An 11,274-nucleotide genomic window follows, 5' to 3' on the forward strand; every position below is an offset into this window, starting at 1 on the left:
CTCCTGCAGCCTCCCGCTGACCCGCCTCCCCTAGGAGATCGGGTCCGGGATACCGCCAAAGGCGATGACCTCCTCGCGTGAAGCTCTGCTAGGGGAAAGGCCTCCTGCCCATCCCCCAACAGCGGCACCCCGGGCCTTAGCCACCGAAGCGGGAGAGCAACATGGAGACGACTCCCGCTGCCTATCCACGGGCGACCCGCCGGCAGCAGGAGCCGGGGAGACCCGCGCACGGTGCCCCGGAGAGGAAACCGTGGAGACAGGCGCGCCACCTGACCCGCCCGCGTGAAGGACGCCGCCGCTCTCTTCTGCTGTGCCACGCGGTGTGCAAGCAGTGGCACGCTCTCATCACCGAACCCTCTTTCCTCCGGCACCGCTGGCCAGCGGATGCCTCCTGCGCCTTGGTTGGCCTCTTTATCCAGGAAAGTCGAACCTGGGAAGAAGTGCAGCATAGAAGACGGCCTTATATTTTCTGGGAGCATTGCTTTGTCCCGGCGCCACGGTCGCCTTTGGGCCCGGGCCGCCGCACTCTCAGCTCCTTTGTGTCCAATGCCCGTGCTAGCCTCTTTGACCATGCGGTGCCGCTCGTCTCGCGCCATGGCCTCGTCGTCATGCTTCTTCCAGTGCATGACACCCATGGAGACCGGGACAACTCCATCCACCAGTTGGCGGTATGCAACTTCCTGGTCGGCAGTTGCGACATGCTCCCTCCTCTAAAAGTCGGCTCGGCCTTTAGTGCTTGCAACTCGAATGGCTATGCTATTCTAACCGGCACGGACTGTCCCTCCAAATATGAGTTGTCGCCACCCCCGACCAATTCGACTTTCTTCAAAGTGGCGATCATCAGCTGCGAAAAAAATGAATATAAGTATAATCTTCATGTGTTCTCGTCCGACAAAGTAACCTGGAGCGTGCACACTCGTTGCTTCAGCAGTGATGCGCAATCTCTCAGCTACGGGCAGTTTAACGATGCCGTTGTGTGCCATGGCATGGTACACTGGGTATATCGTCATTATGTAGAACTGTATTGTTACATCATTAATCTGAACCCGCAAACAGGACACATCTCCTGGACGAACCTCCCTGTTAGAAATATAATTGGGTTTAAGTTAGAGATAAGGAGATAGAGATAGAATTAGTTTAAACCACATGTAACTTGTCTTGTACTCCAAGTCTCTACCCCACCATGTACTATATATAATTTCCCACGAGGGTTTGATCAATACTACACAATATTCTAGGCATCCTACAATTTCTACATGGTATCAGAGCGGTTAGTCTCACGATGCCGATCCTAAGTTCCTCTACCACTTCCGCAGCGCACCGCCTCTGGGGAGATTAATCTTCTCTCCCCGGGGGCGTGGCATCCGATCTGATAGCTGGACTATACCTTCAGCCGGACTCCTGGACTATGAAGATACAAGATTGAAGACTTCGTCCCGTGTCCGGATGGGACTTTCCTTGGCGTGGAAGGCAAGCTTGGCGATGCGGATATTCAAGATCTCCTACCGTTGTAACTGACTCTATGTAACCCTAACCCTATCCGATGTCTATATAAACCGGAGGGTTGTAGTCCGTAGGACAGAATCAACTCCATACACAACAATCATACCATAGGCTAGCTTCTAGGGTTTAGCCTCCTTGATCTCGTGGTAGATCTACTCTTGTACTACCCATATCATCAATATTAATCAAGCAGGACGTAGGGTTTTACCTCCATCAAGAGGGCCCGAACCTGGGTAAAACATCGTGTTCCCTGCCTCCTGTTACCATCCGGCCTAGACGCACAGTTCGGGACCCCCTACCCGAGATCCGCCGGTTTTGACACCGACATTGGTGCTTTCATTGGGAGTTCCTCTGTGCCGTCGCAATCAGGAAGGATGCCTTCTCCCGTCTTCAAAGACGGCGCCGTTGCTAAGGGAGCCTTGGCTGTTGGCCAAACCCTCCGGCTAGGTGGTTTCCTCATGACCGCCTGTTCGGCTGTTGCGTCGACGGTGACCTCTCGGGTCATCAAAAGCAATCTACACGTCAGCTCGAAGCTCGTCGAGCAGTTAGATCCAATGGAGCTCTCTTCCGTAAACGAGCTCTTGGATCGCATCGCCGCCCTGGGGGTCGCCACGGATTACGACCAGGTTGGGCTTAAACCCGATCTAAGAGAAATTAACTCTCCCCAAGTCACCCACCACGTTGTCGTGGTAGAGGCGTGGTGCGGCGACCCTTCATCTATTTTAAGGACTAGTTACGTCTGAATTCCCGATCCCTCCAAGCCGGATACCCGCGGAGGGGAGGATGTAACTCAAGACCTGAGCTTAGAATCAGGCAACGGGCCGGATTCGTTGGATAACGTCCAGGAATCCGAACTTCAGAATTCGAAAACTCTTCGGCCTCCGAATCTCGGATTGGGTGAGGTTTCAGATTCAACGACACCCACCCACCCAAACATAAGCGATCTCTCCCAAGTCAGGCAGAGGCCCGACGAAACAGTACATCATTACTGGGCCAGATTCCTCCTGGTTATGAACAGGATAAAAGATTACCGCGAGGGAGACGCGATATCAATTTTCTGCAGTAATTGCACGGACGAGGGAATCCTTAACGCCGTAAGTCGTCGTGATATTACACGCTTCGCTGACTTGGCGTCCATAGTACAAAAATACTGTGCGATGGAAAGTGCCGGGAAAACCAAAACGAAATTTTGGGATAATCCGGCCTTGAATAGTAATCCCGTCCGAACTAAGAGGGTGCATCATCATAAGACACCCGGGATAAATAGCGAAAGGCCAAAACCCTTTGCAGGGCATGGAACCGTACTGGAAAGGTGGCTTGATGGACCCTGTAGAATTCACAGTACAGAGGACGCCACACCAACTCACAGCCTTAGAGCATGTTGGATACTCCGGCAGGTAGCCAAAATTGGCGAGGACCTCTTAAATCGGGAGGCCGCAGAAAGCCAGCCCGAGGACACCAGTACCGTTCTCACAGTCTTCGAGACTTTCGCATCAAACAATATGCGAAAAAGAACACTCTGCAACCTCGCCGAAGTCTATCAAGTTGCAACAATAAATCCATGGAGCGACACTGCCATTACTTTCAACGCAAGTGATGAACCTAGATTCCGAACAGCCCGAGCACCAGTCGCATTGGTCCTCAGTCCCATAGTGGACGGCTTTCGCCTTACCAAGGTGCTCATGGATGGAGGCAGCGGACTGAACCTCATTTATGAGGAGACCCTTCAAAAAATGGAAATAGACTGGAACCGTGTCGAGCGAAGCAGCACAACCTTTAGAGGAATAATCCCCAGTCGGGAAGTGCGCTGCACGGGAAAAATCACACTAGATGTGGTGTTCGGCACGCCGGATAATTACAGGTCCGAAGAAGTCACGTTTCAGGTGGCCCCGTTTAAAAGCGGACATCACGCCTTACTAGGGCGGGAAGCATTCACAATCTTCCAAGCAATACCCCATTACGGGTACATGAAGCTCAAGATGCCCGGGCCGAATGGAATTATCACTCTAGCTAGTGATCCGGACATAGCACTCCGCGCCGAAAACAAAACGGCCGCATTAGCCCTTGAGGCACTATCCGAAGCCTTAGCGGGCGAGGAACTGACGGCGCTGCGCTCCATGGTTAACAGGGATGATGTGATACTCGACAAAAGATCTAAATCCACATCCTTCAAGCCAGCAGACGAAATAATCAAATTCCAGGTCCATCCAACGGACCCCAATAAAACAGCTTCCATCGGGGCATGACTGAACCCCGATGTAGACGCCGCACTACGAGAATTCCTACAAGAAAATTGAGACATTTTCGCCTGGCACCCTTCAGACATGCCAGGGATCCCACGCAGGCTGGCCGAACACAGCCTAAATATCCTAAAAGGATTCAAACCGGTCAAACAAGCCCTTCGGCGTTTTTCCGAACCCAAGAGACAGGCTATGGGAGAAGAGCTAGCCAAGCTATTGGAGGTCGGATTCGTTAGAGACATAAAACATCCGGACTGGCTAGCAAACCTGGTGATGGTACCAAAGAAGGACAAATCCTGGCGCCTGTGTGTCGATTTTAAAGACCTTAACAAGGCTTGCCCGAAGGATCCCTTCCCCCTCCCCCGTATCGATCAAATTATCGATGCCACCGCAGGACACGACTCGTTGTGTTTCCTCGACGCATACTCCGGTTACCATCAAATCAAGATGGCAGAATCAGACCAAGCTGCAACAGCATTCATCACACCATACGGCCCATTCTGCTTCAACACAATGCCCTTCGGGCTAAAAAATGCCGGCGCAACATATCAGCGCATGATCCAGACATGTCTGGCAAATCAGATCGGCAAAACAGTGGAGCCATACGTGGATGATGTGGTCATCAAATCAAGACATGTCGAATCTCTAGTAGACGACTTGAGGCTCACATTCGATAACCTCCGAAAATACGACATAAAGCTCAACCCGGAAATATGCGTCTTCGGCGTTCCAGCCGGAAAGCTCTTGGGCTTCATTGTATCCGGTAGAGGAATTGAAGCAAATCTAGCCAAGATCCGAGCTTTGTCACAATTGGATATCCCAAAGGACCTCAAACATTCACTTTTTGCAGGTTATCTTCAGGGCCACGGCATTCATCCGTATGTGGTCGCTACTCACTCCGACGGAGGCCAGGGAGCGTTTGGTTACTACGTCTACCCGATGGGAGATAGTAGCGTGGGATATTTTCAACCGGTTTGGATGGCGGTCATGTAATAGGTTAGACATGTAGTGCTCCTATTGTGTTTGCCAGCCGGTTGTGGCTTAGGGTTTCAGCTCTTTCGAGCCTTGTGTTTATTTTCGCACCTCGATACTTGGAGACTTTGTTACTGATTTTTTAATAATATGAGCCGTATGCATCTTTCTGATGCAGAGGCTGGGGAAAACCCCCTTTTCGGAAAAAAAAAACGCGGACGAGGATCTCGAGGAGGACATCCTCATTCGGGATCGAGAGTGCTGCCATGGCCATCGCCTCTTCTTCCATGGTTTGGTCAGGGGATTAGTTAGGTTATTACGAAAAACATACATAGTGCGTACTCCTATACATTTTATTTTATTTTATTAATTTGGGTTCCGACTCAATGCCCAATACAAATCCAACGTGCGTACGCCGCTTAAACTCTCCGTGTCTTTTTCCTTAATTTTGTCCACAAGGACGTGATTTCCTCTAGGTAAATCGGTGGCTGAGCTGAATCTGATAATCCAACCAGGGAAGCAACATCATCATCTTAAATAAAACACAAAAAATATCCTACGTATAACCTAAAAAAAGGCCTCCAAAATATACAGAAAAGGTAAAACAGATCTTCCGTACATTAACCAAAATTCCAAGTGAAAATTCAAGAGAGTCTACATATATTGGTACTTTAGAACTTGGGAGTTTTTACCGTACCCCGGTACTCATAGAAGGTGGATGGAGTACCAATGAAATCTAACCTTTGATGCAGAACGGTATTATAGACTTTTTATTGTTTTTATTAGTGGACAGTTTTATTTAACCTAATGACGCCTTCCGCCGCCGGCACGGATGAAGTGCCGGCCGGCGGTCACCCATCATCGCATCTACTTCAAGGATGGGGCTGTGCACGCATGCCGTCGCGCTGGGCATGCCTAATCTGCCGGTGCAGCCGCACAGCTACATACGTTCTAGGCTACGAACTGAATGCAGTAGGGTCAAACACATCGCATATCGCACCACACGCACATACAAGGCCGATTGATGCCTGCAACTCAAATAGATCCTTTCTTCCTGTTGTTTCTTGTACTTCTGTAAATCAATGGGCCTTATAATCACTCAAATTATTGTTCCTCTCAATCCCGTCGGCATGAAGTAGTATTGCAGTGCCGAGTACTGGTTCAATTTAGACGCGGCTGGATTGATTCAGTTTTGAGTTTTGGCCAGAGAGCAACAGCTCGATTGGTTTTCGGCACCGGCACGTGACTGCATCAGCTGGCCGGCAGTCCAGCTCCGCCATGGCTTCTACACGCTGGACTATGAGTCTAATAGGGTACCATTGTCGGCGAAGCTCGTTGTTAGTTAACTGTATTCTCATCACCATCGGCATTTACCCCTTTACGGAAAAAAATTAGGAGACCCCTTCCCGATTTTACCCCTAAAACGATGGTACTCCCTGGCATTGGTTAGCGGTACTCCCTGATTGCTGTTTCGGAGTACGGATAAAATCTAACCGTTAGATTGAGAGAAATGAACGTCCTATATAGTAAATTTATGGATACAGTAAAAGAGCTCTAGAACTTACAAATTTGAAATGAATTTAGATGTAGTTTTTGCATATGGTAAAACTGTAATTTTTCGAAACTGTAGTTTCTGGATTGATTATGTGCAATTATTTATGCTGGCCGTGGTATAAAGAAAATTAGGCAACGAGAAATATTAACAAAATATATGTAGAGTCTCTTGAATGTTCTTGTGCTTTTCCTATGAAAATCCAGTTACTTACGCTGCGGCACCATGCTTTGTCTTCTTTCATGTGCCGTCGCAACCCTTACCGCTCCTGCTGCCTCTTTCCATGTGTAGCCTCTTCCCCTTTGGAGCTGTCTCGCCATTTATGATTTATGACATTGAGAGTTTCTAACAAAAATAGAAACACTATCAGAACCCAAACATTGAATATGCGACCAAATTGAACAACAACAACGGCGGTTCATCAATCTCATAGTACTCAGCATGACAATTTATTTGACCATACTTTTTAAAAGAACCAAAAAAAGTAGTATATGTGTATTATCATAATTGCCAGCTATTACTACCTGGTTAGCAGAGAAATGAAGATCATGGGCCAATCAATCTCCAAGGGCATGGCATTCGAGGGGACGAATGGCCCTTGATGCCAATCCACCACCTCCTCCATTGTCCTGGTTTCGAGGTTGGCAGTGTAAACATGCATGTTGTTATCGCTGATGAGAAGTGTGCCACACTTCTCTCTCAACGCACATAGTTGAGTCTCCTTCTCAGGTTGCTTTAGCTCGATCATTCAAGTGCATAGCCATTCTGATGTGACATCCGTGTTGTGTTGTTTCTCTTGTTGTTTCCAGATCACTAGTCCGGACCCTGAACTTTGCAGCCATAGCAGTGATAGCGCCCCATTGGCGGATAAAGTAAGGCATGGGTGACTCAAGAATTGGTAGTATTCCTTGAAAGGGAGCTTCGTCAAGGAGATGTGCCCAGTTCGGGCGTTCAGATTAATGACATCACAATGTTGTTCTCCGTAATAGTGAAATACCCAATGTACCATGCCACTGCATACAATGGCATCGCTAAATCGCGCGACTTGGTGTGACTGCGGACCACTATCGAAGCAATTGGTATCCACGCTCCAGCTTGCTTTGTCGGACGAGATCACACGTAGGCTGTAGTTAAGGTCATCATTGGCCGAGCCGATGATTACCACTTTAAATAAACCCGAATTGTCGGGCAACACTGGCGGCAACGGCTCGTCTTTGGAGCGGCAATCCGCACCGGTTAGAATGGCGTAGCCGCTGTAGTTGCAATTGAAGAGCGAGCCGAAATATATAGTAGGGAGCATGTCCCAAGTGCCGACAAGCAGGTTGCATACCGCAAGTTGGAGGATGGTGTGTTCCATGTTTCCAAGGGTATCGTACGTTATAAGGCGCACGAGGACGAGGCCATGACGCGCGACGAGCGGCACCGCACGGTCGAAGAGGCCGTCGCGGGCGGCTGGTGGTGCCCAGAGGCGATCGTGGCGCCGGGAAGAAGCAATGCTCCCAGGAGGGAGCCCCTTCTGGACGGCGACACTCCCGGATGAAAAGGCCGACGAAGACGGCGGGCGCGTCCTCCGGCCAGCGGCGCCGGAGGAAGGAGGGTTCAATGACGAGACGGCGCCACCTCTTGCACGCCATGGCACAGCGGAAGATATCAGCGGCCTCCTTCACGCGGACGAGGATCTCTAGTAGGACATCGTCCGGGATCGACGCTGCGGCCATGGCCGCAGCCTCTTCTTCCATCGATCTTCTGTTTGATTAGGGTGTGATTAGTTAGGTCAAACATACGTAAGTACGTTTTTTAGGTTGCCGACTCGATGCCCAATCCAACGTACGTACGCCTAATCTATCTCCGTTTCTCATTCAGGCACGTCCAGATACTCTTTGAATATGACAATTTACCACCTTGTGATATTATTATCCTTGTTTAAGCTAATCATCTCTAATTTTCAGTAATTTCCTTTCATAGGCTCTATTCAACTTAAAATTTACTTGTGTGGAGTTAAATGCCAAAAGGCTCGTAAGGAGGAAGAGGAAGCATCTTTTTTGTGTGAAAAAGGATCCAAATCTATTATAAAGATTCATAAGAAAAGTACAAAGCACTCTAAACATAATACACATTACACCAAGGATGCTACATCACTGAACAACCACTTGGTCCACTTACCACCCAAAACGAGGTGCTCACGCGTTGTTGTCGCCACTTCCCTATCTGAGCCGGCTTGACCTTGTCGATGACAGTCGAGAAGTCTTCATGCAGGTGTCCTTAAAGACCAATGCCGCACCGCAGTCGTTGTCATTGAACCCTTGACTTAATCTGAAGCGCCTTACACTAAATCTTGTCAGCACACACGCGCGGAGAGAAACCTTAACCTTGCCGCCCCAAGGAGACGACGGGAATCTATGTCGAAGCTCCGTCGACTCCGTTCCAGTGGACCAACCCAAGGAGGATGCAACCCAAAAGACCAACTCAAAGATGAAGCGTCGCCATCCGCTAGAACGTCGTCTTTGAAAAGGAAAAAACCTAACCTAAAATACCGGCTGAAGTTGAGGCACTGGAAACCCCCTCCCACCACTAGCTGCCTGAGCGGGATCCACGGGCTCGCCGGCGAAACTTGAAGGGGATGAGTGCCCTGGCATCCACAAGCGGGAGTGGGAAAGACAAAGCATGAGGAAAGAGAAGCAATTTTGATCTCTTAACTATTAATTATGAAAGTCTATATTTTGTGTCCCATTTTGAAACCAGTCATAGATTGTTCCTCAACTACCAAAATGGTCTAGGTTTGGTCATTGTCATGATTCAAAGTGATCTTAGGGTAGCGTAAGTGCGACTTTACACACATGGTGACCTAGCGAGCAAAAAAATTGTGGTGGGACAAGAGGATATATTTTCAAGAGAAATCTTCCTGGAAATTCTGGGAATGGGAACACAAAACTAGGAAACAAATTTATGAACTTCAAAAATATGGAGAATTATGAAGAAAATATTTTGCCAAAATTTCAAACTTGTTTGAAAATATATATTTCTAAAAATAAACTAATAATCATATGATAGGGCAAAAGGTAAAACTAAAATACAAATACAAATACTTAAGAGAATAGGATTAAGCCTCATCTTGCGGACTATATTGATCCTACACAACAAGCATCCATTGAGGGTAGAAGAATTAGCGATAACATCATTATTTCTCAAGAAATTACTCATCCCTTTGCTCTTAATTCGTGGAATCATCATGCTTTCATGCTCAAGATAGATCTTGCTAAGGCTTTTGATCGTCTTGAATGGAGTTTCATTGTGTCTGCTCTTGCACGTAAAGGACTGCATAGTCATTTCATTAATTTGATTCGTGCTTGCATTTATTCTCGTACTTTCTCTGTACTTATTAATGGCAACCTTCTCATAAATTTAAAGGCTACAGAGGTATTCATCAAGGATGTCCCATGTCGCGTTATTTGTTTGTTATTGCTATATGAATTGTATGTTGCTCTTAATGAAGCTCTAGCTGCTCATCATCTCCAGCGTATTTCACTTGGTCCAAATTGCCCTTCTATTCATTCCCTGTTGTTTGCAGATGATCTGTTGGTTTGTGGTCAAGCCACTTGCAGGAAGGAAATCCGATGGCTCAATTCATCCATCACTTTTGTTCTATTTCAGGTCAAACCCCAAATTGGGCCAAATCTGCTATTCTTTTTAATACTCATGTTAGTCAAACCACTATTCAAGAGATTAAGCAAGTTTTTCATGTTTCTACCATGGATATCAATTTCACCCACCTTGGCCATCTGCTTATTCTTCCTGCAGAAAATAGAACTACTGCTTACAACTTTGTTCTTGATAAATTTTTGAATAAATTGCTTGCTTACAAAGCTAATATGCTCTCTCATGCTGCTAGGCTCGAGCTCATTAGGTATGTGTTCTCTACTATTCCTGTGTAATACATGTCTAACATTTTGTTTACTAAGAAGTTTATAGCCAAACTCACTGCTATTATAAGGAACTTTTGGTGGACAGGAATCAAATGAAATAATTCTAACAAGAGCCTTTGTTTTAGGGCTTGGAAGGACATTTGCAATTCCAAACAGGAAGGCGGTCTTGGCATTAGGAACTTGCAAGCAATTAATGAGGGTCTGGTTCTTGCAGCTGCTTGGAGGCTTGCTAAAGACCCTTCCTCCCACCTTCATCTTGTTCTCAAATCTATATACTTCCATGATGCCTCTATTTGGACTGCTAATTCCTACTCCAAAATCTGCTTTCTGGTCCTCCATTTTAAAAATGTTGCCTAAACTCAAAGCTCACTCTTTCTACCAACTCACGAATATATCTCTTTGGAGTACCCCCTTGGTATTCTCTTTGGGCTTCTATTCATGACGATCTTATTATTCAGTCTCCAGGATACATATATCCTTCTCTTGTTAAGGATCTTTGGATGTCGGGTCAGAAAGTCTGGAACAATAACCTCATTAACTTTTTCTTTCAACAGCCTCTAGCCTCTGTTATCATTCAAACTGATATTATTCACCAAGATTGCCCGGATATATTATGTTGGGATCCAACTCCTAATGGTACTTGTTCTTCCAAATCTACTTATAAATTGTGTTTGCAGGATATTCATGCCAATCCAATAAATACTCCTTCTCAAGTTTCTTTACAGGTGAAAAATCTTCTCAGGTTGATTTGAAGCAAAAGTTGATGATCACCAGAGTTCAAACTTTCGCTTGAAGACTCCTTCGGAAAGCTCTTCCCACAGGTTTGAGGGTCGGGCGCTTTCCATACATATTTCTCAATGTTGTTGCAGATGTGGTCAGCGAGAGGATGAGATTCACCTGTTTTTTCTTTGTGACTTTGCTAGAGCTGCTTGGTTTTCTCATCCTTGGTTCATTAGAACAAATGCTTTAGTTCAGAACTATCCCAATATTCAAAGTATTATTCTTGATTTACTTAATATGAACCATCCACATGCTTCTGTTGTCAACATTCTAAATTTTATGTGATGTCTTTGGAAAGCGGGGA

This window comes from Triticum urartu, chromosome 3A (assembly GCF_056163025.1).
Source record: "Triticum urartu cultivar PI428250 chromosome 3A, HENAU_Tu73, whole genome shotgun sequence".
NCBI classification, from domain to species: Eukaryota; Viridiplantae; Streptophyta; class Magnoliopsida; order Poales; family Poaceae; genus Triticum; species Triticum urartu.